The sequence below is a fragment of the Brachyhypopomus gauderio genome, unplaced genomic scaffold, assembly GCF_052324685.1.
Source record: "Brachyhypopomus gauderio isolate BG-103 unplaced genomic scaffold, BGAUD_0.2 sc119, whole genome shotgun sequence".
In the NCBI taxonomy this organism is placed as follows: Eukaryota; Metazoa; Chordata; class Actinopteri; order Gymnotiformes; family Hypopomidae; genus Brachyhypopomus; species Brachyhypopomus gauderio.
This window is the reverse complement of record NW_027506940.1, coordinates 408,202-436,043: the sequence shown is the minus strand read 5'-3', so window position 1 is coordinate 436,043 and position 27,842 is coordinate 408,202. Positions and strand designations below refer to the sequence as shown.

Sequence of the window (27,842 nt, the reverse complement as noted above, 5' to 3'; positions counted from 1 at the left end):
GAAGTAAACTTTACATTACAATAGCTCCAGTGGCGCAATCGGTTAGTGCACGGTACTTATAAGACAGTATATGTGAAGCTATGCCGAGGTTGTGAGTTCGATCCTCACGTGGAGCAGAGATTTTAAGAATCACTATCGACTCCCTTGAGTGGATTCCTTATTGTCTTACTTATATAAGAAGTACTGAATCATGAATCTTGCATTTGCCTGGAACTAAACTGTCTTACAGCATCTCCTGTGGCGCAATCGGGTAGCGCACGGTACTTATAAAGCAGTATCAGTATATGTGGAGCTATGTTGACATTTTGAGTTCGATCTTCACCTTATATAAGAACTACTGACACATGAATCAGGCAGTAATCCGGAAGTAAACTCTGCATTACAATAGCTCCAGTGGTGCCATCGGTTAGCACACAGAACTTGTGAAGCAGTATATGTGAAGCTATGCCAAGCATGTGAGTTCGATCCTCACCTATAGCAGAATTCTTTGTGTCTTACTTATATAAGAACTACTGAATAATGAATCATGCAATTGCCTGGAACTAAACTGTTGTACTGCATCTCCAGTGGTGCAATCGGTTAGCACACAGTACTCATAAGGCAGTATTAGTATATGTGGAGCTATGTTGACATTTTGAGTTCGATCTTCACCTTATATAAGAACTACTGAATCATGAATCAGGCTGTAATCTGGAAGTAAACTTTACAATAGAATAGTTCCAGTGGCGCAATCGGTTAGCGCACGGTACTTATAAGACAGTATATGTGAAGCTATGCCAAGGTTGTGAGTTCGATCCTCACGTGGAGCAGAGATTTTAAGAATCACTATCGACTCCCTTGAGTGGATTCCTTATTGTCTTACTTATATAAGAAGTACTGAATCATGAATCTTGCATTTGCCTGGAACTAAACTGTCTTACAGCATCTCCAGTGGCGCAATCGGGTAGCGCACGGTACTTATAAAGCAGTATCAGTATATGTGGAGCTATGTTGACATTTTGAGTTCGATCTTCACCTTATATAAGAACTACTGACACATGAATCAGGCAGTAATCCGGAAGTAAATTCTGCATTACAATAGCTTCAGTGGCGCCATCGGTTAGCGCACAGAACTTGTGAAGCTATGCCAAGCATGTGAGTTGGATCCTCACCTATAGCAGAATTCTTTGTGTCTTACTTATATAAGAACTACTGAATTATGAATCATGCAATTGCCTGGAACTAAACTGTTTTACAGCATCTCCAGTGGGGCAATCGGTTAGCACACAGTACTCATAAGGCAGTATCAGTATATGTGGAGCTATGTTGACATTTTGAGTTCGATCTTCACCTTATATAAGAACTACTGAATCATGAATCAGGCTGTAATCTGGAAGTAAACTTTACATTACAATAGCTCCAGTGGCGCAATCGGTTAGCGCACGGTACTTATAAGACAGTATATGTGAAGCTATGCCAAGGTTGTGAGTTCGATCCTCACGTGGAGCAGAGATTTTAAGAATCACTATCGACTCCCTTGAGTGGATTCCTTATTGTCTTACTTATATAAGAAGTACTGAATCATGAATCTTGCATTTGCCTGGAACTAAACTGTCTTACAGCATCTCCAGTGGCGCAATCGGGTAGCGCACGGTACTTATAAAGCAGTATCAGTATATGTGGAGCTATGTTGACATTTTGAGTTCGATCTTCACCTTATATTAGAACTACTGACACATGAATCAGGCAGTAATCCGGAAGTAAATTCTGCATTACAATAGCTTCAGTGGCGCCATCGGTTAGCGCACAGAACTTGTGAAGCAGTATATGTGAAGCTATGGCAAGCATGTGAGTTCGATCCTCACCTATAGCAGAATTCTTTGTGTCTTACTTATATAAGAACTACTGAATTATGAATCATGCAATTGCCTGGAACTAAACAGTTTTAGAGCATCTCCAGTGGGGCAATCGGTTAGCACACAGTACTCATAAGGCAGTATCAGTATATGTGGAGCTATGTTGACATTTTGAGTTCGATCTTCACCTTATATAAGAACTACTGAATCATGAATCAGGCTGTAATCTGGAAGTAAACTTTACATTACAATAGCTCCAGTGGCGCAATCGGTTAGCGCACGGTACTTATAAGACAGTATATGTGAAGCTATGCCGAGGTTGTGAGTTCGATCCTCACCTGGAGCAGAGATTTTAAGAATCACTATCGACTCCCTTGAGTGGATTCCTTATTGTCTTACTTATATAAGAAGTGCTGAATCATGAATCTTGCATTTGCCTGGAACTAAACTGTCTTACAGCATCTCCAGTGGCGCAATCGGGTAGCGCACGGTACTTATAAAGCAGTATCAGTATATGTGGAGCTATGTTGACATTTTGAGTTCGATCTTCACCTTATATAAGAACTACTGACACATGAATCAGGCAGTAATCCGGAAGTAAACTCTCCATTACAATAGTTCCAGTGGCGCCATCGGTTAGCGCACAGAACTTGTGAAGCAGTATATGTGAAGCTATGCCAAGCATGTGAGATGGATCCTCACCTATAGCAGAATTCTTTGTGTCTTACTTATATAAGAACTACTGAATTATGAATCATGCAATTGCCTGGAACTAAACTGTTTTACAGCATCTCCAGTGGGGCAATCGGTTAGCACACAGTACTCATAAGGCAGTATCAGTATATGTGGAGCTATGTTGACATTTTGAGTTCGATCTTCACCTTACTGTATATAAGAACTACTGAATCATGAATCAGGCAGTAATCTGGAAGTAAACTTTACATTAGAATAGTTCCAGTGGCGCAATCGGTTAGCGCACAGAACTTATGAAGCAGTATATGGGAAGCTATGTCAAGCATGTGAGTTCGTTCCTCACCTATAGCAGAATTCTTTGTGTCTTACTTATATAAGAACTACTGAATTATGAATCATGCAATTGCCTGGAACTAAACAGTTTTACAGCATCTCCAGTGGGGCAATCGGTTAACACACAGTACTCATAAGGCAGTCTCAGTATATGTGGAGCTATGTTGACATTTTGAGTTCGATCTTCACCTTATATAAGAACTACTGACACATGAATCAGGCAGTAATCCGGAAGAAAACTCCATTACAATAGTTCCAGTGGCGCCATCGGTTAGCGCACAGAACTTGTGAAGCTATGCCAAGCATGTGAGTTGGATCCTCACCTATAGCAGAATTCTTTGTGTCTTACTTATATAAGAACTACTGAATTATGAATCATGCAATTGCCTGGAACTAAACTGTTTTACAGCATCTCCAGTGGGGCAATCGGTTAGCACACAGTACTCATAAGGCAGTATCAGTATATGTGGAGCTATGTTGACATTTTGAGTTCGATCTTCACCTTATATAAGAACTACTGAATCATGAATCAGGCTGTAATCTGGAAGTAAACTTTACATTACAATAGCTCCAGTGGCGCAATCGGTTAGCGCATGGTACTTATAATACAGTATATGTGAAGCTATGCTGAGGTTGTGAGTTCGATCCTCACCTGGAGCAAAGATTTTAAGAATCACTATCGACTCCCTTGAGTGGATTCCTTATTGTCTTACTTATATAAGAACTACTGAATCATGAATCTTGCATTTGCCTGGAACTAAACTGTCTTACAGCATCTCCAGTGGCGCAATCGGGTAGCGCACGGTACTTATAAAGCAGTATCAGTATATGTGGAGCTATGTTGACATTTTGAGTTCGATCTTCACCTTATATAAGAACTACTGACACATGAATCAGGCAGTAATCCGGAAGTAAACTCTGCATTACAATAGCTCCAGTGGCGCCATCGGTTAGCACACAGAACTTGTGAAGCAGTATATGTGAAGCTATGCCAAGCATGTGAGTTCGATCCTCAACTATAGCAGAATTCTTTGTGTCTTACTTATATAAGAACTACTAAATTATGAATCATGCAATTGCCTGGAACTAAACAGTTTTACAGCATCTCCAGTGGGGCAATCGGTTAGCACACAGTACTCATAAGGCAGTATCAGTATATGTGGAGCTATGTGGACATTTTGAGTTCGATCTTCACCTTATATAAGAACTACTGAATCATGAATCAGGCTGTAATCTGGAAGTAAACTTTACATTAGAATAGTTCCAGTGGCGCAATCGGTTAGCGCACAGAACTTATGAAGCAGTATATGGGAAGCTATGTCAAGCATGTGAGTTCGATCCTCACCTATAGCAGAATTCTTTGTGTCTTACTTATATAAGAACTACTGAATTATGAATCATGCAATTGCCTGGAACTAAACAGTTTTACAGCATCTCCAGTGGGGCAATCGGTTAACACACAGTACTCATAAGGCAGTATCAGTATATGTGGAGCTATGTTGACATTTTGAGTTCGATCTTCACCTTATATAAGAACTACTGAATCATGAATCAGGCTGTAATCTGGAAGTAAACTTTACAATAGAATAGTTCCAGTGGCGCAATCGGTTAGCGCACGGTACTTATAACACAGTATATGTGAAGGTATGCCGAGGTTGTGAGTTCGATCCTCACCTGGAGCAGACATTTTAAGAATCACTATCGACTCCCTTCAGTGGATTCCTTATTGTCTTACTTATATAAGAACTACTGAATCATGAATCTTGCATTTGCCTGGAACTAAACTGTCTTACAGCATCTCCAGTGGCGCAATCGGGTAGCGCACGGTACTTATAAAGCAGTATCAGTATATGTGGAGCTATGTTGACATTTTGAGTTCGATCTTCACCTTATATAAGAACTACTGACACATGAATCAGGCAGTAATCCGGAAGTAAACTCTGCATTACAATAGCTCCAGTGGAGCCATCGGTTAGCACACAGAACTTGTGAAGCAGTATATGTGAAGCTATGCCAAGCATGTGAGTTCCATCCTCACCTATAGCAGAATTCTTTGTGTCTTACTTATATAAGAACTACTGAATTATCAATCATGCATTTGCCTGGAACTAAACTGTTTTACAGCATCTCCAGTGGGGCAATCGGTTAGCACACAGTACTCATAAGGCAGTATCAGTATATGTGGAGATATGTTGACATTTTGAGTTCGATCTTCACCTTATATAAGAACTACTGAATCATGAATCAGGCTGTAATCTGGAAGTAAACTTTACATTACAATAACTCCAATGGCGCAATCGGTTAGCGCACGGTACTTATAAGACAGTATATGTGAAGCTATGCCGAGGTTGTGAGTTCGATCCTCACCTGGAGCAGAGATTTTAAGAATCACTATCGACTCCCTTGAGTGGATTCCTTACTGTCTTACTTATATAAGAACTACTGAATCATGAATCTTGCATTTGCCTGGAACTAAACTGTCTTACAGCATCTCCAGTGGCGCAATCGGGTAGCGCACTGTACTTATAAAGCAGTATCAGTATATGTGGAGCTATGTTGACATTTTGAGTTCGATCTTCACCTTATATAAGAACTACTGACACATGAATCAGGCAGTAATCCGGAAGAAAACTCCATTACAATAGTTCCAGTGGCGCCATCGGTTAGCGCACAGAACTTGTGAAGCTATGCCAAGCATGTGAGTTGGATCCTCACCTATAGCAGAATTCTTTGTGTCTTACTTATATAAGAACTACTGAATTATGAATCATGCAATTGCCTGGAACTAAACTGTTTTACAGCATCTCCAGTGGGGCAATCGGTTAGCACACAGTACTCATAAGGCAGTATCAGTATATGTGGAGCTATGTTGACATTTTGAGTTCGATCTTCACCTTATATAAGAACTACTGAATCATGAATCAGGCTGTAATCTGGAAGTAAACTTTACATTACAATAGCTCCAGTGGCGCAATCGGTTAGCGCACGGTACTTATAATACAGTATATGTGAAGCTATGCTGAGGTTGTGAGTTCGATCCTCAACTGGAGCAATGATTTTAAGAATCACTATCGACTCCCTTGAGTGGATTCCTTATTGTCTTACTTATATAAGAACTACTGAATCATGAATCTTGCATTTGCCTGGAACTAAACTGTCTTACAGCATCTCCAGTGGCGCAATCGGGTAGCGCACGGTACTTATAAAGCAGTATCAGTATATGTGGAGCTATGTTGACATTTTGAGTTCGATCTTCACCTTATATAAGAACTACTGACACATGAATCAGGCAGTAATCCGGAAGTAAACTCTGCATTACAATAGCTCCAGTGGCGCCATCGGTTAGCACACAGAACTTGTGAAGCAGTATATGTGAAGCTATGCCAAGCATGTGAGTTCGATCCTCAACTATAGCAGAATTCTTTGTGTCTTACTTATATAAGAACTACTAAATTATGAATCATGCAATTGCCTGGAACTAAACAGTTTTACAGCATCTCCAGTGGGGCAATCGGTTAGCACACAGTACTCATAAGGCAGTATCAGTATATGTGGAGCTATGTTGACATTTTGAGTTCGATCTTCACCTTATATAAGAACTACTGAATTATGAATCAGGCTGTAATCACTCAGTGGAAACTTACCTAGTGCTTTGTCATGTTGTCTCCCAACATAGAAAACTCATGCTACTCGGTTGATTTGTAGACGTTTGTGTTATAAAGGTATCGAATGATGTCAACATTTGGTGTTTGGATGTGAATGTTTTGTCTTAAAGCAGAGTAGACCTACTGCTTAGCCATTGTTGACATGATGACTTCCATGCTCTGATTGTATGAGGAAACGCCCACGAGAGATGTGCCCATTCAGACAAGCAAGGTTTCTGTAGTGTAGTTGTCATCAAGTTCGCCTCACATCCGAAAGGTCCCTGGTTCGATACCAGGCAGAAACATGCTTCTTGATAGAATGACAAACACCACTGCTGTTTAGTGATTTGTTGCCAGTGTAAAGGCTATCGGGGAGCGCTTGCCTTTAGATCCTCAAAGTGAGCTGTCAGTCTCATGTGATCGATACAGGAATGTTCTAAATCGCCATGTACCTTGATAGCAGTACTAATGCAGCCAGTTCAATCAAAATGAAACTCAGTGGAAACTTACCTAGTGCTTTGTCATGTTGTCTCCCAACGTAGAAAACTCATGCTACTCGGTTGATTTGTAGACGTTTGTGTTATAAAGGGATCGAATGATGTCAACATTTGGTGTTTGGATGTGAATGTTTTGTCTTAAAGCAGAGTAGACCTACTGCTTAGGCATTGTTGACATGATGACTTCCATGCTCTGATTGTATGAGGAAACGCCCACGAGAGATGTGCCCATTCAGACAAGCAAGGTTTCTGTGGTGTAGTGGTCATCACGTTCGCCTCACATGCGAAAGGTCCCTGGTTTGATACCAGGCAGAAACATGCTTCTTGATAGAATGACAAACACCACAGCTGTTTAGTGGTTTGTTGCCAGTGTAAAGGCAATCAGGGAGCTCTTCCCTTTAGATCCTCAAAGTGACCTGTCAGTCTCATGTGATCGATACAGGAAGGTTCTAAATCGCCATGTACCTTGATAGCAGTACTAATGCAGCCAGTTCAATCAAAATGAAACTTAGTGGAAACTTACCTAGTGCTTTGTCATGTTGTCACCCAACATAGAAAACTCATGCTACTCGGTTGATTTGTAGACGTTTGTGTTATAAAGGGATCGAATGATGTCAACATTTGGTGTTTGGATGTGAATGTTTTGTCTTAAAGCAGAGTAGACCTACTGCTTAGCCATTGTTGACATGATGACTTCCATGCTCTGATTGTATGAGGAAACGCCCACGAGAGATGTGCCCATTCAGACAAGCAAGGTTTCTGTAGTGTAGTGGTCATCACGTTCGCCTTACATGCGAAAGGTCCCTGGTTCGATACCAGGCAGAAACATGCTTCTTGATAGAATGACAAACACACCACTGCTGTTTAGTGGTTTGTTGCCAGTGTAAAGGCTATCGGGGAGCTCTTCCCTTTAGATCCTCAAAGTGAGCTGTCAGTCTCATGTGATCGATACAGGAATGTTCTAAATCGCCATGTACCTTGATAGCAGTACTAATGCAGCCAGTTCAATCAAAATGAAACTCAGTGGAAACTTACCTAGTGCTTTGTCATGTTGTCTCCCAACGTAGAAAACTCATGCTACTCGGTTGATTTGTAGACGTTTGTGTTATAAAGGTATCGACTGATGTCAACATTTGGTGTTTGGATGTGAATGTTTTGTCTTAAAGCAGAGTAGACCTACTGCTTAGCCATTGTTGACATGATGATTTCCATGCTCTGATTGTATGAGGAAACACCCACGAGAGATGTGCCCATTCAGACAAGCAAGGTTTCTGTAGTGTAGTGGTCATCATGTTCGCCTCACATGCGAAAGGTCCCTGATTCGATACCAGGCAGAAACATGTTTCTTGATAGAATGACAAACACCACTGCTGTTTAGTGATTTGTTGCCAGTGTAAAGGCTATCGGGGAGCGCTTGCCTTTAGATCCTCAAAGTGAGCTGTCAGTCTCATGTGATCGATACAGGAATGTTCTAAATCGCCATGTACCTTGATAGCAGTACTAATGCAGCCAGTTCAATCAAAATGAAACTCAGTGGAAACGTACCTAGTGCTTTGTCATGTTGTCTCCCAACGTAGAAAACTCATGCTACTCGGTTGATTTGTAGACGTTTGTGTTATAAAGGGATCGAATGATGTCAACATTTGGTGTTTGGATGTGAATGTTTTGTCTTAAAGCAGAGTAGACCTACTGCTTAGCCATTGTTGACATGATGACTTCCATGCTCTGATTGTATGAGGAAACGCCCACGAGAGATGTGCCCATTCAGACAAGCAAGGTTTCTGTAGTGTATTGGTCATCACGTTCGCCTTACATGCGAAAGGTCCCTGGTTCGATACCAGGCAGAAACATGCTTCTTGATAGAATGACAAACACAGCACTGCTGTTTAGTGGTTTGTTGCCAGTGTAAAGGCTATCGGGGAGCTCTTCCCTTTAGATCCTCAAAGTGAGCTGTCAGTCTCATGTGATCGATACAGGAATGTTCTAAATCGCCATGTACCTTGATAGCAGTACTAATGCAGCCGGTTCAATCAAAATGAAACTCAGTGGAAACTTACCTAGTGCTTTGTCATGTTGTCTCCCAACGTAGAAAACTCATGCTACTCGGTTGATTTGTAGACGTTTGTGTTATAAAGGGATCGAATGATGTCAACATTTGGTGTTTGGATGTGAATGTTTTGTCTTAAAGCAGAGTAGACCTACTGCTTAGGCATTGTTGACATGATGACTTCCATGCTCTGATTGTATGAGGAAACGCCCACGAGAGATGTGCCCATTCAGACAAGCAAGGTTTCTGTAGTGTAGTGCTCATCACGTTCGCCGCCTCACATGTGAAAGGTCCCTGGTTCGATACCAGGCAGACACATGCTTCTTGATAGAATGACAAACACCACTGCTGTTTAGTGGTTTGTTGCCAGTGTAAAGGCTATCGGGGAGCGCTTGCCTTTAGATCCTCAAAGTGAGCTGTCAGTCTCATGTGATCGATACAGGAATGTTCTAAATCGCCATGTACCTTGATAGCAGTACTAATGCAGCCAGTTCAATCAAAATGAAACTCAGTGGAAACTTACCTAGTGCTTTGTCATGTTGTCTCCCAACGTAGAAAACTCATGCTACTCGGTTGATTTGTAGACGTTTGTGTTATAAAGGGATGGAATGATGTCAACATTTGGTGTTTGGATGTGAATGTTTTGTCTTAAAGCAGAGTAGACCTACTGCTTAGGCATTGTTGACATGATGACTTCCATGCTCTGATTGTATGAGGAAACGCCCACGAGAGATGTGCCCATTCCGACAAGCAAGGTTTCTGTAGTGTAGTGGTCATCACGTTCGCCTCACATGCGAAAGGTCCCTGGTTCGATACCAGGCAGAAACATGCTTCTTGATAGAATGACAAACACCACTGCTGTTTAGTGGTTTGTTGCCAGTGTAAAGGCTATCAGGGAGCTCTTCCCTTTAGATCCTCAAAGTGAGCTGTCAGTCTCATGTGATCGATACAGGAATGTTCTAAATCGCCATGTACCTTGATAGCAGTACTAATGCAGCCAGTTCAATCAAAATGAAACTCAGTGGAAACGTACCTAGTGCTTTGTCATGTTGTCTCCCAACGTAGAAAACTCATGCTACTCGGTTGATTTGTAGACGTTTGTGTTATAAAGGGATCGAATGATGTCAACATTTGGTGTTTGGATGTGAATGTTTTGTCTTAAAGCAGAGTAGACCTACTGCTTAGGCATTGTTGACATGATGACTTCCATGCTCTGATTGTATGAGGAAACGCCCACGAGAGATGTGCCCATTCAGACAAGCAAGGTTTCTGTAGTGTATTGGTCATCACGTTCGCCTTCCATGCGAAAGGTCCCTGGTTCGATACCAGGCAGAAACATGCTTCTTGATAGAATGACAAACACAGCACTGCTGTTTAGTGGTTTGTTGCCAGTGTAAAGGCTATCGGGGAGCTCTTCCCTTTAGATCCTCAAAGTGAGCTGTCAGTCTCAAGTGATCGATACAGGAATGTTCTAAATCGCCATGTACCTTGATAGCAGTACTAATGCAGCCGGTTCAATCAAAATGAAACTCAGTGGAAACTTACCTAGTGCTTTGTCATGTTGTCTCCCAACGTAGAAAACTCATGCTACTCGGTTGATTTGTAGACGTTTGTGTTATAAAGGAATCGAATGATGTCAACATTTGGTGTTTGGATGTGAATGTTTTGTCTTAAAGCAGAGTAGACCTACTGCTTAGGCATTGTTGACATGATGACTTCCATGCTCTGATTGTATGAGGAAACGCCCACGAGAGATGTGCCCATTCCGACAAGCAAGGTTTCTGTAGTGTAGTGGTCATCACGTTCGCCTCACATGCGAAAGGTCCCTGGTTCGATACCAGGCAGAAACATGCTTCTTGATAGAATGACAAACAACACTGCTGTTTAGTGGTTTGTTGCCAGTGTAAAGGCTGTCAGGGAGCTCTTCCCTTTAGATCCTCAAAGTGAGCTGTCAGTCTCATGTGATCGATACAGGAATGTTCTAAATCGCCATGTACCTTGATAGCAGTACTAATGCAGCCAGTTCAATCAAAATGAAACTCAGTGGAAACGTACCTAGTGCTTTGTCATGTTGTCTCCCAACGTAGAAAACTCATGCTACTCGGTTGATTTGTAGACGTTTGTGTTATAAAGGGATCGAATGATGTCAACATTTGGTGTTTGGATGTGAATGTTTTGTCTTAAAGCAGAGTAGACCTACTGCTTAGCCATTGTTGACATGATGACTTCCATGCTCTGATTGTATGAGGAAACGCCCACGAGAGATGTGCCCATTCAGACAAGCAAGGTTTCTGTAGTGTAGTGGTCATCACGTTCGCCTCACATGCGAAAGGTCCCTGGTTCGATACCTGGCAGAAACATGCTTCTTGATAGAATGACAAACACCACTGCTGTATAGTGATTTGTTACCAGAGTAAAGGCTATCGGGGAGCGCTTGCCTTTAGATCCTCAAAGTGAGCTGTCAGTCTCATGTGATCGATACAGGAATGTTCTAAATCGCCATGTACCTTGATAGCAGTACTAATGCAGCCAGTTCAATCAAAATGAAACTCAGTGGAAACGTACCTAGTGCTTTGTCATGTTGTCTCCCAACGTAGAAAACTCATGCTACTCGGTTGATTTGTAGACGTTTGTGTTATAAAGGGATCGAATGATGTCAACATTTGGTGTTTGGATGTGAATGTTTTGTCTTAAAGCAGAGTAGACCTACTGCTTAGGCATTGTTGACATGATGACTTCCATGCTCTGATTGTATGAGGAAACGCCCACGAGAGATGTGCCCATTCAGACAAGCAAGGTTTCTGTAGTGTATTGGTCATCACGTTCGCCTTCCATGCGAAAGGTCCCTGGTTCGATACCAGGCAGAAACATGCTTCTTGATAGAATGACAAACACAGCACTGCTGTTTAGTGGTTTGTTGCCAGTGTAAAGGCTATCGGGGAGCTCTTCCCTTTAGATCCTCAAAGTGAGCTGTCAGTCTCAAGTGATCGATACAGGAATGTTCTAAATCGCCATGTACCTTGATAGCAGTACTAATGCAGCCGGTTCAATCAAAATGAAACTCAGTGGAAACTTACCTAGTGCTTTGTCATGTTGTGTCCCAACGTAGAAAACTCATGCTACTCGGTTGATTTGTAGACGTTTGTGTTATAAAGGAATCGAATGATGTCAACATTTGGTGTTTGGATGTGAATGTTTTGTCTTAAAGCAGAGTAGACCTACTGCTTAGGCATTGTTGACATGATGACTTCCATGCTCTGATTGTATGAGGAAACGCCCACGAGAGATGTGCCCATTCCGACAAGCAAGGTTTCTGTAGTGTAGTGGTCATCACGTTCGCCTCACATGCGAAAGGTCCCTGGTTCGATACCAGGCAGAAACATGCTTCTTGATAGAATGACAAACAACACTGCTGTTTAGTGGTTTGTTGCCAGTGTAAAGGCTGTCAGGGAGCTCTTCCCTTTAGATCCTCAAAGTGAGCTGTCAGTCTCATGTGATCGATACAGGAATGTTCTAAATCGCCATGTACCTTGATAGCAGTACTAATGCAGCCAGTTCAATCAAAATGAAACTCAGTGGAAACGTACCTAGTGCTTTGTCATGTTGTCTCCCAACGTAGAAAACTCATGCTACTCGGTTGATTTGTAGACGTTTGTGTTATAAAGGGATCGAATGATGTCAACATTTGGTGTTTGGATGTGAATGTTTTGTCTTAAAGCAGAGTAGACCTACTGCTTAGCCATTGTTGACATGATGACTTCCATGCTCTGATTGTATGAGGAAACGCCCACGAGAGATGTGCCCATTCAGACAAGCAAGGTTTCTGTAGTGTAGTGGTCATCACGTTCGCCTCACATGCGAAAGGTCTCTGGTTCGATACCTGGCAGAAACATGCTTCTTGATAGAATGACAAACACCACTGCTGTATAGTGATTTGTTACCAGAGTAAAGGCTATCGGGGAGCGCTTGCCTTTAGATCCTCAAAGTGAGCTGTCAGTCTCATGTGATCGATACAGGAATGTTCTAAATCGCCATGTACCTTGATAGCAGTACTAATGCAGCCAGTTCAATCAAAATGAAACTCAGTGGAAACGTACCTAGTGCTTTGTCATGTTGTCTCCCAACGTAGAAAACTCATGCTACTCGGTTGATTTGTAGACGTTTGTGTTATAAAGGGATCGAATGATGTCAACATTTGGTGTTTGGATGTGAATGTTTTGTCTTAAAGCAGAGTAGACCTACTGCTTAGCCATTGTTGACATGATGACTTCCATGCTCTGATTGTATGAGGAAACGCCCACGAGAGATGTGCCCATTCAGACAAGCAAGGTTTCTGTAGTGTATTGGTCATCACGTTCGCCTTACATGCGAAAGGTCCCTGGTTCGATACCAGGCAGAAACATGCTTCTTGATAGAATGACAAACACAGCACTGCTGTTTAGTGGTTTGTTGCCAGTGTAAAGGCTATCGGGGAGCTCTTCCCTTTAGATCCTCAAAGTGAGCTGTCAGTCTCATGTGATCGATACAGGAATGTTCTAAATCGCCATGTACCTTGATAGCAGTACTAATGCAGCCGGTTCAATCAAAATGAAACTCAGTGGAAACTTACCTAGTGCTTTGTCATGTTGTCTCCCAACGTAGAAAACTCATGCTACTCGGTTGATTTGTAGACGTTTGTGTTATAAAGGGATCGAATGATGTCAACATTTGGTGTTTGGATGTGAATGTTTTGTCTTAAAGCAGAGTAGACCTACTGCTTAGGCATTGTTGACATGATGACTTCCATGCTCTGATTGTATGAGGAAACGACCACGAGAGATGTGCCCTTTCAGACAAGCAAGGTTTCTGTAGTGTAGTGGTCATCACGTTCGCCGCCTCACATGTGAAAGGTCCCTGGTTCGATACCAGGCAGAAACATGCTTCTTGATAGAATGACAAACACCACTGCTGTATAGTGATTTGTTGCCAGTGTAAAGGCTATCGGGGAGCGCTTGCCTTTAGATCCTCAAAGTGAGCTGTCAGTCTCATGTGATCGATACAGGAATGTTCTAAATCGCCATGTACCTTGATAGCAGTACTAATGCAGCCAGTTCAATCAAAATGAAACTCAGTGGAAACTTACCTAGTGCTTTGTCATGTTGTCTCCCAATGTAGAAAACTCATGCTACTCGGTTGATTTGTAGACGTTTGTGTTATAAAGGGATCGAATGATGTCAACATTTGGTGTTTGGATGTGAATGTTTTGTCTTAAAGCAGAGTAGACCTACTGCTTAGGCATTGTTGACATGATGACTTCCATGCTCTGATTGTATGAGGAAACGCCCACGAGAGATGTGCCCATTCAGACAAGCAAGGTTTCTGTAGTGTAGTGGTCATCACGTTCGCCTCACATGCGAAAGGTCCCTGGTTCGATACCTGGCAGAAACATGCTTCTTGATAGAATGACAAACACCACTGCTGTTTAGTGGTTTGTTGCCAGTGTAAAGGCTATCAGGGAGCTCTTCCCTTTAGATCCTCAAAGTGAGCTGTCAGTCTCATGTGATCGATACAGGAATGTTCTAAATCGCCATGTACCTTGATAGCAGTACTAATGCAGCCAGTTCAATCAAAATGAAACTCAGTGGAAACGTACCTAGTGCTTTGTCATGTTGTCTCCCAACGTAGAAAACTCATGCTACTCGGTTGATTTGTAGACGTTTGTGTTATAAAGGGATCGAATGATGTCAACATTTGGTGTTTGGATGTGAATGTTTTGTCTTAAAGCAGAGTAGACCTACTGCTTAGCCATTGTTGACATGATGACTTCCATGCTCTGATTGTATGAGGAAACGCCCACGAGAGATGTGCCCATTCAGACAAGCAAGGTTTCTGTAGTGTATTGGTCATCACGTTCGCCTTACATGCGAAAAGTCCCTGGTTCGATACCAGGCAGAAACATGCTTCTTGATAGAATGACAAACACAGCACTGCTGTTTAGTGGTTTGTTGCCAGTGTAAAGGCTATCGGGGAGCTCTTCCCTTTAGATCCTCAAAGTGAGCTGTCAGTCTCATGTGATCGATACAGGAATGTTCTAAATCGCCATGTACCTTGATAGCAGTACTAATGCAGCCGGTTCAATCAAAATGAAACTCAGTGGAAACTTACCTAGTGCTTTGTCATGTTGTCTCCCAACGTAGAAAACTCATGCTACTCGGTTGATTTGTAGACGTTTGTGTTATAAAGGGATCGAATGATGTCAACATTTGGTGTTTGGATGTGAATGTTTTGTCTTAAAGCAGAGTAGACCTACTGCTTAGGCATTGTTGACATGATGACTTCCATGCTCTGATTGTATGAGGAAACGCCCACGAGAGATGTGCCCATTCAGACAAGCAAGGTTTCTGTAGTGTAGTGGTCATCACGTTCGCCTCACATGCGAAAGGTCCCTGGTTCAATACCAAGCAGAAACATGCTTCTTGATAGAATGACAAACACCACTGCTGTTTAGTGATTTGTTGCCAGTGTAAAGGCTATCGGGGAGCGCTTGCCTTTAGATCCTCAAAGTGAGCTGTCAGTCTCATGTGATCGATACAGGAATGTTCTAAATCGCCATGTACCTTGATAGCAGTACTAATGCAGCCAGTTCAATCAAAATGAAACTCAGTGGAAACTTACCTAGTGCTTTGTCATGTTGTCTCCCAACGTAGAAAACTCATGCTACTCGGTTGATTTGTAGACGTTTGTGTTATAAAGGGATCGAATGATGTCAACATTTGGTGTTTGGATGTGAATGTTTTGTCTTAAAGCAGAGTAGACCTACTGCTTAGCCATTGTTGACATGATGACTTCCATGCTCTGATTGTATGAGGAAACGCCCACGAGAGATGTGCCCATTCAGACAAGCAAGGTTTCTGTAGTGTAGTGGTCATCACGTTCGCCTTACATGCGAAAGGTCCCTGGTTCGATACCAGGCAGAAACATGCTTCTTGATAGAATGACAAACACACCACTGCTGTTTAGTGGTTTGTTGCCAGTGTAAAGGCAATCAGGGAGCTCTTCCCTTTAGATCCTCAAAGTGAGCTGTCAGTCTCATGTGATCGATACAGGAATGTTCTAAATCGCCATGTACCTTGATAGCAGTACTAATGCAGCCAGTTCAATCAAAATGAAACTCAGTGGAAACGTACCTAGTGCTTTGTCATGTTGTCTCCCAACGTAGAAAACTCATGCTACTCGGTTGATTTGTAGACGTTTGTGTTATCAAGGGATCGAATGATGTCAACATTTGGTGTTTGGATGTGAATGTTTTGTCTTAAAGCAGAGTAGACCTACTGCTTAGCCATTGTTGACATGATGACTTCCATGCTCTGATTGTATGAGGAAACGCCCACGAGAGATGTGCCCATTCAGACAAGCAAGGTTTCTGTAGTGTAGTGGTCATCATGTTCGCCTTACACGCGAAAGGTCCCTGGTTCGATACCAGGCAGAAACATGTCTCTTGATAGAATGACAAACACCACTGCTGTTTAGTGATTTGTTGCCAGTGTAAAGGCTATCGGGGAGCGCTTGCCTTTAGATCCTCAAAGTGAGCTGTCAGTCTCATGTGATCGATACAGGAATGTTCTAAATCGCCATGTACCTTGATAGCAGTACTAATGCAGCCAGTTCAATCAAAATGAAACTCAGTGGAAACTTACCTAGTGCTTTGTCATGTTGTCTCCCAACGTAGAAAACTCATGCTACTCGGTTGATTTGTAGACGTTTGTGTTATAAAGGGATCGAATGATGTCAACATTTGGTGTTTGGATGTGAATGTTTTGTCTTAAAGCAGAGTAGACCTACTGCTTAGGCATTGTTGACATGATGACTTCCATGCTCTGATTGTATGAGGAAACGCCCACGAGAGATGTGCCCATTCCGACAAGCAAGGTTTCTGTAGTGTAGTGGTCATCACGTTCGCCTTACACGCGAAAGGTCCCTGGTTCGATACCAGGCAGAAACATGCTTCTTGATAGAATGACAAACACACCACTGCTGTTTAGTGGTTTGTTGCCAGTGTAAAGGCAATCAGGGAGCTCTTCCCTTTAGATCCTCAAAGTGAGCTGTCAATCTCATGTGATCGATACAGGAATGTTCTAAATCGCCATGTACCTTGATAGCAGTACTAATGCAGCCGGTTCAATCAAAATTAAACTCAGTGGAAACTTACCTAGTGCTTTGTCATGTTGTCTCCCAACATAGAAAACTCATGCTACTCGGTTGATTTGTAGACGTTTGTGTTATAAAGGTATCGACTGATGTCAACATTTGGTGTTTGGATGTGAATGTTTTGTCTTAAAGCAGAGTAGACCTACTGCTTAGCCATTGTTGACATGATGACTTCCATGCTCTGATAGAATGAGGAAACGCCCACGAGAGATGTGCCCATTCAGACAAGCAAGGTTTCTGTAGTGTAGTGGTCATCACGTTCGCCTCACATGCGAAAGGTCCCTGGTTCAATACCAGGCAGAAACATGTCTCTTGATAGAATGACAAACACCACTGCTGTTTAGTGATTTGTTGCCAGTGTAAAGGCTATCGGGGAGCGCTTGCCTTTAGATCCTCAAAGTGAGCTGTCAGTCTCATGTGATCGATACAGGAATGGTATAAATCGCCATGTACCTTGATAGCAGTACTAATGCAGCCAGTTCAATCAAAATGAAACTCAGTGGAAACTTACCTAGTGCTTTGTCATGTTGTCTCCCAACGTAGAAAACTCATGCTACTCGGTTGATTTGTAGACGTTTGTGTTATAAAGGGATCGAATGATGTCAACATTTGGTGTTTGGATGTGAATGTTTTGTCTTAAAGCAGAGTAGACCTACTGCTTAGGCATTGTTGACATGATGACTTCCATGCTCTGATTGTATGAGGAAACGCCCACGAGAGATGTGCCCATTCTGACAAGCAAGGTTTCTGTAGTGTAGTGGTCATCACGTTCGCCTTACACGCGAAAGGTCCCTGGTTCGATACCAGGCAGAAACATGCTTCTTGATAGAATGACAAACACAGCACTGCTGTTTAGTGGTTTGTTGCCAGTGTAAAGGCTATCGGGGAGCTCTTCCCTTTAGATCCTCAAAGTGAGCTGTCAGTCTCATGTGATCGATACAGGAATGTTCTAAATCGCCATGTACCTTGATAGCAGTACTAATGCAGCCGGTTCAATCAAAATGAAACTCAGTGGAAACTTACCTAGTGCTTTGTCATGTTGTCTCCCAACGTAGAAAACTCATGCTACTCGGTTGATTTGTAGACGTTTGTGTTATAAAGGGATCGAATGATGTCAACATTTGGTGTTTGGATGTGAATGTTTTGTCTTAAAGCAGAGTAGACCTACTGCTTAGGCATTGTTGACATGATGACTTCCATGCTCTGATTGTATGAGGAAACGCCCACGAGAGATGTGCCCATTCAGACAAGCAAGGTTTCTGTAGTGTAGTGGTCATCACGTTCGCCTCACATGCGAAAGGTCCCTGGTTCGATACCTGGCAGAAACATGCTTCTTGATAGAATGACAAACACCACTGCTGTATAGTGATTTGTTGCCAGAGTAAAGGCTATCGGGGAGCGCTTGCCTTTAGATCCTCAAAGTGAGCTGTCAGTCTCATGTGATCGATACAGGAATGTTCTAAATCGCCATGTACCTTGATAGCAGTACTAATGCAGCCAGTTCAATCAAAATGAAACTCAGTGGAAACTTACCTAGTGCTTTGTCATGTTGTCTCCCAACGTAGAAAACTCATGCTACTCGGTTGATTTGTAGACGTTTGTGTTATAAAGGGATCGAATGATGTCAACATTTGGTGTTTGGATGTGAATGTTTTGTCTTAAAGCAGAGTAGACCTACTGCTTAGGCATTGTTGACATGATGACTTCCATGCTCTGATTGTATGAGGAAACGCCCACGAGAGATGTGCCCATTCAGACAAGCAAGGTTTCTGTAGTGTAGTGGTCATCACGTTCGCCTCACATGCGAAAGGTCCCTGGTTCAATACCAAGCAGAAACATGCTTCTTGATAGAATGACAAACACCACTGCTGTTTAGTGATTTGTTGCCAGTGTAAAGGCTATCGGGGAGCGCTTGCCTTTAGATCCTCAAAGTGAGCTGTCAGTCTCATGTGATCGATACAGGAATGTTCTAAATCGCCATGTACCTTGATAGCAGTACTAATGCAGCCAGTTCAATCAAAATGAAACTCAGTGGAAACTTACCTAGTGCTTTGTCATGTTGTCTCCCAACGTAGAAAACTCATGCTACTCGGTTGATTTGTAGACGTTTGTGTTATAAAGGGATCGAATGATGTCAACATTTGGTGTTTGGATGTGAATGTTTTGTCTTAAAGCAGAGTAGACCTACTGCTTAGCCATTGTTGACATGATGACTTCCATGCTCTGATTGTATGAGGAAACGCCCACGAGAGATGTGCCCATTCAGACAAGCAAGGTTTCTGTAGTGTAGTGGTCATCACGTTCGCCTTACATGCGAAAGGTCCCTGGTTCGATACCAGGCAGAAACATGCTTCTTGATAGAATGACAAACACACCACTGCTGTTTAGTGGTTTGTTGCCAGTGTAAAGGCAATCAGGGAGCTCTTCCCTTTAGATCCTCAAAGTGAGCTGTCAGTCTCATGTGATCGATACAGGAATGTTCTAAATCGCCATGTACCTTGATAGCAGTACTAATGCAGCCAGTTCAATCAAAATGAAACTCAGTGGAAACGTACCTAGTGCTTTGTCATGTTGTCTCCCAACGTAGAAAACTCATGCTACTCGGTTGATTTGTAGACGTTTGTGTTATCAAGGGATCGAATGATGTCAACATTTGGTGTTTGGATGTGAATGTTTTGTCTTAAAGCAGAGTAGACCTACTGCTTAGCCATTGTTGACATGATGACTTCCATGCTCTGATTGTATGAGGAAACGCCCACGAGAGATGTGCCCATTCAGACAAGCAAGGTTTCTGTAGTGTAGTGGTCATCATGTTCGCCTTACACGCGAAAGGTCCCTGGTTCGATACCAGGCAGAAACATGCTTCTTGATAGAATGACAAACACACCACTGCTGTTTAGTGGTTTGTTGCCAGTGTAAAGGCTATCGGGGAGCTCTTCCCTTTAGATCCTCAAAGTGAGCTGTCAGTCTCATGTGATCGATACAGGAATGTTCTAAATCGCCATGTACCTTGATAGCAGTACTAATGCAGCCGGTTCAATCAAAGTTAAACTCAGTGGAAACTTACCTAGTGCTTTGTCATGTTGTCTCCCAACATAGAAAACTCATGCTACTCGGTTGATTTGTAGACGTTTGTGTTATAAAGGTATCGACTGATGTCAACATTTGGTGTTTGGATGTGAATGTTTTGTCTTAAAGCAGAGTAGACCTACTGCTTAGCCATTGTTGACATGATGACTTCCATGCTCTGATAGAATGAGGAAACGCCCACGAGAGATGTGCCCATTCAGACAAGCAAGGTTTCTGTAGTGTAGTGGTCATCACGTTCGCCTCACATGCGAAAGGTCCCTGGTTCAATACCAGGCAGAAACATGTCTCTTGATAGAATGACAAACACCACTGCTGTTTAGTGATTTGTTGCCAGTGTAAAGGCTATCGGGGAGCGCTTGCCTTTAGATCCTCAAAGTGAGCTGTCAGTCTCATGTGATCGATACAGGAATGTTATAAATCGCCATGTACCTTGATAGCAGTACTAATGCAGCCAGTTCAATCAAAATGAAACTCAGTGGAAACTTACCTAGTGCTTTGTCATGTTGTCTCCCAACGTAGAAAACTCATGCTACTCGGTTGATTTGTAGACGTTTGTGTTATAAAGGGATCGAATGATGTCAACATTTGGTGTTTGGATGTGAATGTTTTGTCTTAAAGCAGAGTAGACCTACTGCTTAGCCATTGTTGACATGATGACTTCCATGCTCTGATAGAATGAGGAAACGCCCACGAGAGATGTGCCCATTCAGACAAGCAAGGTTTCTGTAGTGTAGTGGTCATCACGTTCGCCTCACATGCGAAAGGTCCCTGGTTCAATACCAGGCAGAAACATGTCTCTTGATAGAATGACAAACACCACTGCTGTTTAGTGATTTGTTGCCAGTGTAAAGGCTATCGGGGAGCGCTTGCCTTTAGATCCTCAAAGTGAGCTGTCAGTCTCATGTGATCGATACAGGAATGTTATAAATCGCCATGTACCTTGATAGCAGTACTAATGCAGCCAGTTCAATCAAAATGAAACTCAGTGGAAACTTACCTAGTGCTTTGTCATGTTGTCTCCCAACGTAGAAAACTCATGCTACTCGGTTGATTTGTAGACGTTTGTGTTATAAAGGGATCGAATGATGTCAACATTTGGTGTTTGGATGTGAATGTTTTGTCTTAAAGCAGAGTAGACCTACTGCTTAGGCATTGTTGACATGATGACTTCCATGCTCTGATTGTATGAGGAAACGCCCACGAGAGATGTGCCCATTCCGACAAGCAAGGTTTCTGTAGTGTAGTGGTCATCACGTTCGCCTTACACGCGAAAGGTCCCTGGTTCGATACCAGGCAGAAACATGCTTCTTGATAGAATGACAAACACACCACTGCTGTTTAGTGGTTTGTTGCCAGTGTAAAGGCAATCAGGGAGCTCTTCCCTTTAGATCCTCAAAGTGAGCTGTCAATCTCATGTGATCGATACAGGAATGTTCTAAATCGCCATGTACCTTGATAGCAGTACTAATGCAGCCGGTTCAATCAAAATTAAACTCAGTGGAAACTTACCTAGTGCTTTGTCATGTTGTCTCCCAACATAGAAAACTCATGCTACTCGGTTGATTTGTAGACGTTTGTGTTATAAAGGTATCGACTGATGTCAACATTTGGTGTTTGGATGTGAATGTTTTGTCTTAAAGCAGAGTAGACCTACTGCTTAGCCATTGTTGACATGATGACTTCCATGCTCTGATAGAATGAGGAAACGCCCACGAGAGATGTGCCCATTCAGACAAGCAAGGTTTCTGTAGTGTAGTGGTCATCACGTTCGCCTCACATGCGAAAGGTCCCTGGTTCAATACCAGGCAGAAACATGTCTCTTGATAGAATGACAAACACCACTGCTGTTTAGTGATTTGTTGCCAGTGTAAAGGCTATCGGGGAGCGCTTGCCTTTAGATCCTCAAAGTGAGCTGTCAGTCTCATGTGATCGATACAGGAATGGTATAAATCGCCATGTACCTTGATAGCAGTACTAATGCAGCCAGTTCAATCAAAATGAAACTCAGTGGAAACTTACCTAGTGCTTTGTCATGTTGTCTCCCAACGTAGAAAACTCATGCTACTCGGTTGATTTGTAGACGTTTGTGTTATAAAGGGATCGAATGATGTCAACATTTGGTGTTTGGATGTGAATGTTTTGTCTTAAAGCAGAGTAGACCTACTGCTTAGGCATTGTTGACATGATGACTTCCATGCTCTGATTGTATGAGGAAACGCCCACGAGAGATGTGCCCATTCTGACAAGCAAGGTTTCTGTAGTGTAGTGGTCATCACGTTCGCCTTACACGCGAAAGGTCCCTGGTTCGATACCAGGCAGAAACATGCTTCTTGATAGAATGACAAACACAGCACTGCTGTTTAGTGGTTTGTTGCCAGTGTAAAGGCTATCGGGGAGCTCTTCCCTTTAGATCCTCAAAGTGAGCTGTCAGTCTCATGTGATCGATACAGGAATGTTCTAAATCGCCATGTACCTTGATAGCAGTACTAATGCAGCCGGTTCAATCAAAATGAAACTCAGTGGAAACTTACCTAGTGCTTTGTCATGTTGTCTCCCAACGTAGAAAACTCATGCTACTCGGTTGATTTGTAGACGTTTGTGTTATAAAGGGATCGAATGATGTCAACATTTGGTGTTTGGATGTGAATGTTTTGTCTTAAAGCAGAGTAGACCTACTGCTTAGGCATTGTTGACATGATGACTTCCATGCTCTGATTGTATGAGGAAACGCCCACGAGAGATGTGCCCATTCAGACAAGCAAGGTTTCTGTAGTGTAGTGGTCATCACGTTCGCCTCACATGCGAAAGGTCCCTGGTTCGATACCTGGCAGAAACATGCTTCTTGATAGAATGACAAACACCACTGCTGTATAGTGATTTGTTGCCAGAGTAAAGGCTATCGGGGAGCGCTTGCCTTTAGATCCTCAAAGTGAGCTGTCAGTCTCATGTGATCGATACAGGAATGTTCTAAATCGCCATGTACCTTGATAGCAGTACTAATGCAGCCAGTTCAATCAAAATGAAACTCAGTGGAAACTTACCTAGTGCTTTGTCATGTTGTCTCCCAACGTAGAAAACTCATGCTACTCGGTTGATTTGTAGACGTTTGTGTTATAAAGGGATCGAATGATGTCAACATTTGGTGTTTGGATGTGAATGTTTTGTCTTAAAGCAGAGTAGACCTACTGCTTAGGCATTGTTGACATGATGACTTCCATGCTCTGATTGTATGAGGAAACGCCCACGAGAGATGTGCCCATTCAGACAAGCAAGGTTTCTGTAGTGTAGTGGTCATCACGTTCGCCTCACATGCGAAAGGTCCCTGGTTCAATACCAAGCAGAAACATGCTTCTTGATAGAATGACAAACACCACTGCTGTTTAGTGATTTGTTGCCAGTGTAAAGGCTATCGGGGAGCGCTTGCCTTTAGATCCTCAAAGTGAGCTGTCAGTCTCATGTGATCGATACAGGAATGTTCTAAATCGCCATGTACCTTGATAGCAGTACTAATGCAGCCAGTTCAATCAAAATGAAACTCAGTGGAAACTTACCTAGTGCTTTGTCATGTTGTCTCCCAACGTAGAAAACTCATGCTACTCGGTTGATTTGTAGACGTTTGTGTTATAAAGGGATCGAATGATGTCAACATTTGGTGTTTGGATGTGAATGTTTTGTCTTAAAGCAGAGTAGACCTACTGCTTAGCCATTGTTGACATGATGACTTCCATGCTCTGATTGTATGAGGAAACGCCCACGAGAGATGTGCCCATTCAGACAAGCAAGGTTTCTGTAGTGTAGTGGTCATCACGTTCGCCTTACATGCGAAAGGTCCCTGGTTCGATACCAGGCAGAAACATGCTTCTTGATAGAATGACAAACACACCACTGCTGTTTAGTGGTTTGTTGCCAGTGTAAAGGCAATCAGGGAGCTCTTCCCTTTAGATCCTCAAAGTGAGCTGTCAGTCTCATGTGATCGATACAGGAATGTTCTAAATCGCCATGTACCTTGATAGCAGTACTAATGCAGCCAGTTCAATCAAAATGAAACTCAGTGGAAACGTACCTAGTGCTTTGTCATGTTGTCTCCCAACGTAGAAAACTCATGCTACTCGGTTGATTTGTAGACGTTTGTGTTATCAAGGGATCGAATGATGTCAACATTTGGTGTTTGGATGTGAATGTTTTGTCTTAAAGCAGAGTAGACCTACTGCTTAGCCATTGTTGACATGATGACTTCCATGCTCTGATTGTATGAGGAAACGCCCACGAGAGATGTGCCCATTCAGACAAGCAAGGTTTCTGTAGTGTAGTGGTCATCATGTTCGCCTTACACGCGAAAGGTCCCTGGTTCGATACCAGGCAGAAACATGCTTCTTGATAGAATGACAAACACACCACTGCTGTTTAGTGGTTTGTTGCCAGTGTAAAGGCTATCGGGGAGCTCTTCCCTTTAGATCCTCAAAGTGAGCTGTCAGTCTCATGTGATCGATACAGGAATGTTCTAAATCGCCATGTACCTTGATAGCAGTACTAATGCAGCCGGTTCAATCAAAGTTAAACTCAGTGGAAACTTACCTAGTGCTTTGTCATGTTGTCTCCCAACATAGAAAACTCATGCTACTCGGTTGATTTGTAGACGTTTGTGTTATAAAGGTATCGACTGATGTCAACATTTGGTGTTTGGATGTGAATGTTTTGTCTTAAAGCAGAGTAGACCTACTGCTTAGCCATTGTTGACATGATGACTTCCATGCTCTGATAGAATGAGGAAACGCCCACGAGAGATGTGCCCATTCAGACAAGCAAGGTTTCTGTAGTGTAGTGGTCATCACGTTCGCCTCACATGCGAAAGGTCCCTGGTTCAATACCAGGCAGAAACATGTCTCTTGATAGAATGACAAACACCACTGCTGTTTAGTGATTTGTTGCCAGTGTAAAGGCTATCGGGGAGCGCTTGCCTTTAGATCCTCAAAGTGAGCTGTCAGTCTCATGTGATCGATACAGGAATGGTATAAATCGCCATGTACCTTGATAGCAGTACTAATGCAGCCAGTTCAATCAAAATGAAACTCAGTGGAAACTTACCTAGTGCTTTGTCATGTTGTCTCCCAACGTAGAAAACTCATGCTACTCGGTTGATTTGTAGACGTTTGTGTTATAAAGGGATCGAATGATGTCAACATTTGGTGTTTGGATGTGAATGTTTTGTCTTAAAGCAGAGTAGACCTACTGCTTAGGCATTGTTGACATGATGACTTCCATGCTCTGATTGTATGAGGAAACGCCCACGAGAGATGTGCCCATTCTGACAAGCAAGGTTTCTGTAGTGTAGTGGTCATCACGTTCGCCTTACACGCGAAAGGTCCCTGGTTCGATACCAGGCAGAAACATGCTTCTTGATAGAATGACAAACACAGCACTGCTGTTTAGTGGTTTGTTGCCAGTGTAAAGGCTATCGGGGAGCTCTTCCCTTTAGATCCTCAAAGTGAGCTGTCAGTCTCATGTGATCGATACAGGAATGTTCTAAATCGCCATGTACCTTGATAGCAGTACTAATGCAGCCGGTTCAATCAAAATGAAACTCAGTGGAAACTTACCTAGTGCTTTGTCATGTTGTCTCCCAACGTAGAAAACTCATGCTACTCGGTTGATTTGTAGACGTTTGTGTTATAAAGGGATCGAATGATGTCAACATTTGGTGTTTGGATGTGAATGTTTTGTCTTAAAGCAGAGTAGACCTACTGCTTAGGCATTGTTGACATGATGACTTCCATGCTCTGATTGTATGAGGAAACGCCCACGAGAGATGTGCCCATTCAGACAAGCAAGGTTTCTGTAGTGTAGTGGTCATCACGTTCGCCTCACATGCGAAAGGTCCCTGGTTCGATACCTGGCAGAAACATGCTTCTTGATAGAATGACAAACACCACTGCTGTATAGTGATTTGTTGCCAGAGTAAAGGCTATCGGGGAGCGCTTGCCTTTAGATCCTCAAAGTGAGCTGTCAGTCTCATGTGATCGATACAGGAATGTTTTAAATCGCCATGTACCTTGATAGCAGTACTAATGCAGCCAGTTCAATCAAAATGAAACTCAGTGGAAACTTACCTAGTGCTTTGTCATGTTGTCTCCCAACGTAGAAAACTCATGCTACTCGGTTGATTTGTAGACGTTTGTGTTATAAAGGGATCGAATGATGTCAACATTTGGTGTTTGGATGTGAATGTTTTGTCTTAAAGCAGAGTAGACCTACTGCTTAGGCATTGTTGACATGATGACTTCCATGCTCTGATTGTATGAGGAAACGCCCACGAGAGATGTGCCCATTCAGACAAGCAAGGTTTCTGTAGTGTAGTGGTCATCACGTTCGCCTCACATGCGAAAGGTCCCTGGTTCAATACCAAGCAGAAACATGCTTCTTGATAGAATGACAAACACCACTGCTGTTTAGTGATTTGTTGCCAGTGTAAAGGCTATCGGGGAGCGCTTGCCTTTAGATCCTCAAAGTGAGCTGTCAGTCTCATGTGATCGATACAGGAATGTTCTAAATCGCCATGTACCTTGATAGCAGTACTAATGCAGCCAGTTCAATCAAAATGAAACTCAGTGGAAACTTACCTAGTGCTTTGTCATGTTGTCTCCCAACGTAGAAAACTCATGCTACTCGGTTGATTTGTAGACGTTTGTGTTATAAAGGGATCGAATGATGTCAACATTTGGTGTTTGGATGTGAATGTTTTGTCTTAAAGCAGAGTAGACCTACTGCTTAGCCATTGTTGACATGATGACTTCCATGCTCTGATTGTATGAGGAAACGCCCACGAGAGATGTGCCCATTCAGACAAGCAAGGTTTCTGTAGTGTAGTGGTCATCACGTTCGCCTTACATGCGAAAGGTCCCTGGTTCGATACCAGGCAGAAACATGCTTCTTGATAGAATGACAAACACACCACTGCTGTTTAGTGGTTTGTTGCCAGTGTAAAGGCAATCAGGGAGCTCTTCCCTTTAGATCCTCAAAGTGAGCTGTCAGTCTCATGTGATCGATACAGGAATGTTCTAAATCGCCATGTACCTTGATAGCAGTACTAATGCAGCCAGTTCAATCAAAATGAAACTCAGTGGAAACGTACCTAGTGCTTTGTCATGTTGTCTCCCAACGTAGAAAACTCATGCTACTCGGTTGATTTGTAGACGTTTGTGTTATCAAGGGATCGAATGATGTCAACATTTGGTGTTTGGATGTGAATGTTTTGTCTTAAAGCAGAGTAGACCTACTGCTTAGCCATTGTTGACATGATGACTTCCATGCTCTGATTGTATGAGGAAACGCCCACGAGAGATGTGCCCATTCAGACAAGCAAGGTTTCTGTAGTGTAGTGGTCATCATGTTCGCCTTACACGCGAAAGGTCCCTGGTTCGATACCAGGCAGAAACATGCTTCTTGATAGAATGACAAACACACCACTGCTGTTTAGTGGTTTGTTGCCAGTGTAAAGGCTATCGGGGAGCTCTTCCCT

The 27,842-nt window shown here is 42.7% G+C and overlaps 41 non-coding genes across 41 annotated transcripts; all 41 read left to right on the top strand.

Annotated features, from left to right (window-relative positions):
• The first annotated feature begins 23 nt into the window (after window positions 1-23).
• On the top strand, window positions 24-116 carry trnai-uau (transfer RNA isoleucine (anticodon UAU)). The gene is given in 2 exon segments: window positions 24-61; window positions 81-116. It is a non-coding gene; the product is annotated as a tRNA-Ile (tRNA).
• Window positions 117-716: 600 nt separating this feature from the next.
• Window positions 717-809, top strand: trnai-uau (transfer RNA isoleucine (anticodon UAU)). The gene is given in 2 exon segments: window positions 717-754; window positions 774-809. It is a non-coding gene; the product is annotated as a tRNA-Ile (tRNA).
• A 586-nt stretch (window positions 810-1,395) lies between these two features.
• trnai-uau (transfer RNA isoleucine (anticodon UAU)) lies at window positions 1,396-1,488 on the top strand. Its single transcript is given in 2 exon segments — window positions 1,396-1,433; window positions 1,453-1,488. It is a non-coding gene; the product is annotated as a tRNA-Ile (tRNA).
• Window positions 1,489-2,088: 600 nt separating this feature from the next.
• On the top strand, window positions 2,089-2,181 carry trnai-uau (transfer RNA isoleucine (anticodon UAU)). Its single transcript is given in 2 exon segments — window positions 2,089-2,126; window positions 2,146-2,181. It is a non-coding gene; the product is annotated as a tRNA-Ile (tRNA).
• Window positions 2,182-3,428: 1,247 nt separating this feature from the next.
• Window positions 3,429-3,521, top strand: trnai-uau (transfer RNA isoleucine (anticodon UAU)). The gene is given in 2 exon segments: window positions 3,429-3,466; window positions 3,486-3,521. It is a non-coding gene; the product is annotated as a tRNA-Ile (tRNA).
• A 929-nt stretch (window positions 3,522-4,450) lies between these two features.
• trnai-uau (transfer RNA isoleucine (anticodon UAU)) lies at window positions 4,451-4,543 on the top strand. Its single transcript is given in 2 exon segments — window positions 4,451-4,488; window positions 4,508-4,543. It is a non-coding gene; the product is annotated as a tRNA-Ile (tRNA).
• A 600-nt stretch (window positions 4,544-5,143) lies between these two features.
• Window positions 5,144-5,236, top strand: trnai-uau (transfer RNA isoleucine (anticodon UAU)). The gene is given in 2 exon segments: window positions 5,144-5,181; window positions 5,201-5,236. It is a non-coding gene; the product is annotated as a tRNA-Ile (tRNA).
• A 584-nt stretch (window positions 5,237-5,820) lies between these two features.
• On the top strand, window positions 5,821-5,913 carry trnai-uau (transfer RNA isoleucine (anticodon UAU)). Its single transcript is given in 2 exon segments — window positions 5,821-5,858; window positions 5,878-5,913. It is a non-coding gene; the product is annotated as a tRNA-Ile (tRNA).
• Window positions 5,914-7,247: 1,334 nt separating this feature from the next.
• Window positions 7,248-7,320, top strand: trnav-cac (transfer RNA valine (anticodon CAC)). Its single transcript has one exon. It is a non-coding gene; the product is annotated as a tRNA-Val (tRNA).
• Window positions 7,321-7,757: 437 nt separating this feature from the next.
• trnav-uac (transfer RNA valine (anticodon UAC)) lies at window positions 7,758-7,830 on the top strand. Its single transcript has one exon. It is a non-coding gene; the product is annotated as a tRNA-Val (tRNA).
• A 949-nt stretch (window positions 7,831-8,779) lies between these two features.
• trnav-uac (transfer RNA valine (anticodon UAC)) lies at window positions 8,780-8,852 on the top strand. The gene has a single exon. It is a non-coding gene; the product is annotated as a tRNA-Val (tRNA).
• Window positions 8,853-9,804: 952 nt separating this feature from the next.
• trnav-cac (transfer RNA valine (anticodon CAC)) lies at window positions 9,805-9,877 on the top strand. Its single transcript has one exon. It is a non-coding gene; the product is annotated as a tRNA-Val (tRNA).
• A 437-nt stretch (window positions 9,878-10,314) lies between these two features.
• trnag-ucc (transfer RNA glycine (anticodon UCC)) lies at window positions 10,315-10,387 on the top strand. Its single transcript has one exon. It is a non-coding gene; the product is annotated as a tRNA-Gly (tRNA).
• A 439-nt stretch (window positions 10,388-10,826) lies between these two features.
• Window positions 10,827-10,899, top strand: trnav-cac (transfer RNA valine (anticodon CAC)). The gene has a single exon. It is a non-coding gene; the product is annotated as a tRNA-Val (tRNA).
• A 437-nt stretch (window positions 10,900-11,336) lies between these two features.
• trnav-cac (transfer RNA valine (anticodon CAC)) lies at window positions 11,337-11,409 on the top strand. The gene has a single exon. It is a non-coding gene; the product is annotated as a tRNA-Val (tRNA).
• A 437-nt stretch (window positions 11,410-11,846) lies between these two features.
• Window positions 11,847-11,919, top strand: trnag-ucc (transfer RNA glycine (anticodon UCC)). Its single transcript has one exon. It is a non-coding gene; the product is annotated as a tRNA-Gly (tRNA).
• Window positions 11,920-12,358: 439 nt separating this feature from the next.
• On the top strand, window positions 12,359-12,431 carry trnav-cac (transfer RNA valine (anticodon CAC)). Its single transcript has one exon. It is a non-coding gene; the product is annotated as a tRNA-Val (tRNA).
• A 947-nt stretch (window positions 12,432-13,378) lies between these two features.
• trnav-uac (transfer RNA valine (anticodon UAC)) lies at window positions 13,379-13,451 on the top strand. Its single transcript has one exon. It is a non-coding gene; the product is annotated as a tRNA-Val (tRNA).
• A 952-nt stretch (window positions 13,452-14,403) lies between these two features.
• On the top strand, window positions 14,404-14,476 carry trnav-cac (transfer RNA valine (anticodon CAC)). The gene has a single exon. It is a non-coding gene; the product is annotated as a tRNA-Val (tRNA).
• Window positions 14,477-14,913: 437 nt separating this feature from the next.
• Window positions 14,914-14,986, top strand: trnav-uac (transfer RNA valine (anticodon UAC)). Its single transcript has one exon. It is a non-coding gene; the product is annotated as a tRNA-Val (tRNA).
• Window positions 14,987-15,935: 949 nt separating this feature from the next.
• On the top strand, window positions 15,936-16,008 carry trnav-uac (transfer RNA valine (anticodon UAC)). The gene has a single exon. It is a non-coding gene; the product is annotated as a tRNA-Val (tRNA).
• Window positions 16,009-16,447: 439 nt separating this feature from the next.
• trnav-uac (transfer RNA valine (anticodon UAC)) lies at window positions 16,448-16,520 on the top strand. The gene has a single exon. It is a non-coding gene; the product is annotated as a tRNA-Val (tRNA).
• A 437-nt stretch (window positions 16,521-16,957) lies between these two features.
• Window positions 16,958-17,030, top strand: trnav-uac (transfer RNA valine (anticodon UAC)). The gene has a single exon. It is a non-coding gene; the product is annotated as a tRNA-Val (tRNA).
• Window positions 17,031-17,469: 439 nt separating this feature from the next.
• trnav-cac (transfer RNA valine (anticodon CAC)) lies at window positions 17,470-17,542 on the top strand. The gene has a single exon. It is a non-coding gene; the product is annotated as a tRNA-Val (tRNA).
• Window positions 17,543-17,979: 437 nt separating this feature from the next.
• Window positions 17,980-18,052, top strand: trnav-uac (transfer RNA valine (anticodon UAC)). Its single transcript has one exon. It is a non-coding gene; the product is annotated as a tRNA-Val (tRNA).
• A 439-nt stretch (window positions 18,053-18,491) lies between these two features.
• Window positions 18,492-18,564, top strand: trnav-cac (transfer RNA valine (anticodon CAC)). The gene has a single exon. It is a non-coding gene; the product is annotated as a tRNA-Val (tRNA).
• A 947-nt stretch (window positions 18,565-19,511) lies between these two features.
• On the top strand, window positions 19,512-19,584 carry trnav-uac (transfer RNA valine (anticodon UAC)). Its single transcript has one exon. It is a non-coding gene; the product is annotated as a tRNA-Val (tRNA).
• A 439-nt stretch (window positions 19,585-20,023) lies between these two features.
• trnav-uac (transfer RNA valine (anticodon UAC)) lies at window positions 20,024-20,096 on the top strand. The gene has a single exon. It is a non-coding gene; the product is annotated as a tRNA-Val (tRNA).
• A 439-nt stretch (window positions 20,097-20,535) lies between these two features.
• On the top strand, window positions 20,536-20,608 carry trnav-cac (transfer RNA valine (anticodon CAC)). Its single transcript has one exon. It is a non-coding gene; the product is annotated as a tRNA-Val (tRNA).
• A 437-nt stretch (window positions 20,609-21,045) lies between these two features.
• trnav-cac (transfer RNA valine (anticodon CAC)) lies at window positions 21,046-21,118 on the top strand. The gene has a single exon. It is a non-coding gene; the product is annotated as a tRNA-Val (tRNA).
• A 437-nt stretch (window positions 21,119-21,555) lies between these two features.
• On the top strand, window positions 21,556-21,628 carry trnav-uac (transfer RNA valine (anticodon UAC)). Its single transcript has one exon. It is a non-coding gene; the product is annotated as a tRNA-Val (tRNA).
• Window positions 21,629-22,067: 439 nt separating this feature from the next.
• On the top strand, window positions 22,068-22,140 carry trnav-cac (transfer RNA valine (anticodon CAC)). Its single transcript has one exon. It is a non-coding gene; the product is annotated as a tRNA-Val (tRNA).
• A 437-nt stretch (window positions 22,141-22,577) lies between these two features.
• On the top strand, window positions 22,578-22,650 carry trnav-uac (transfer RNA valine (anticodon UAC)). Its single transcript has one exon. It is a non-coding gene; the product is annotated as a tRNA-Val (tRNA).
• Window positions 22,651-23,089: 439 nt separating this feature from the next.
• Window positions 23,090-23,162, top strand: trnav-cac (transfer RNA valine (anticodon CAC)). Its single transcript has one exon. It is a non-coding gene; the product is annotated as a tRNA-Val (tRNA).
• Window positions 23,163-24,109: 947 nt separating this feature from the next.
• Window positions 24,110-24,182, top strand: trnav-uac (transfer RNA valine (anticodon UAC)). The gene has a single exon. It is a non-coding gene; the product is annotated as a tRNA-Val (tRNA).
• A 439-nt stretch (window positions 24,183-24,621) lies between these two features.
• On the top strand, window positions 24,622-24,694 carry trnav-uac (transfer RNA valine (anticodon UAC)). The gene has a single exon. It is a non-coding gene; the product is annotated as a tRNA-Val (tRNA).
• A 439-nt stretch (window positions 24,695-25,133) lies between these two features.
• trnav-cac (transfer RNA valine (anticodon CAC)) lies at window positions 25,134-25,206 on the top strand. The gene has a single exon. It is a non-coding gene; the product is annotated as a tRNA-Val (tRNA).
• Window positions 25,207-25,643: 437 nt separating this feature from the next.
• On the top strand, window positions 25,644-25,716 carry trnav-uac (transfer RNA valine (anticodon UAC)). Its single transcript has one exon. It is a non-coding gene; the product is annotated as a tRNA-Val (tRNA).
• Window positions 25,717-26,155: 439 nt separating this feature from the next.
• On the top strand, window positions 26,156-26,228 carry trnav-cac (transfer RNA valine (anticodon CAC)). Its single transcript has one exon. It is a non-coding gene; the product is annotated as a tRNA-Val (tRNA).
• Window positions 26,229-27,175: 947 nt separating this feature from the next.
• trnav-uac (transfer RNA valine (anticodon UAC)) lies at window positions 27,176-27,248 on the top strand. Its single transcript has one exon. It is a non-coding gene; the product is annotated as a tRNA-Val (tRNA).
• A 439-nt stretch (window positions 27,249-27,687) lies between these two features.
• trnav-uac (transfer RNA valine (anticodon UAC)) lies at window positions 27,688-27,760 on the top strand. Its single transcript has one exon. It is a non-coding gene; the product is annotated as a tRNA-Val (tRNA).
• The last annotated feature ends 82 nt before the right edge of the window (window positions 27,761-27,842 follow it).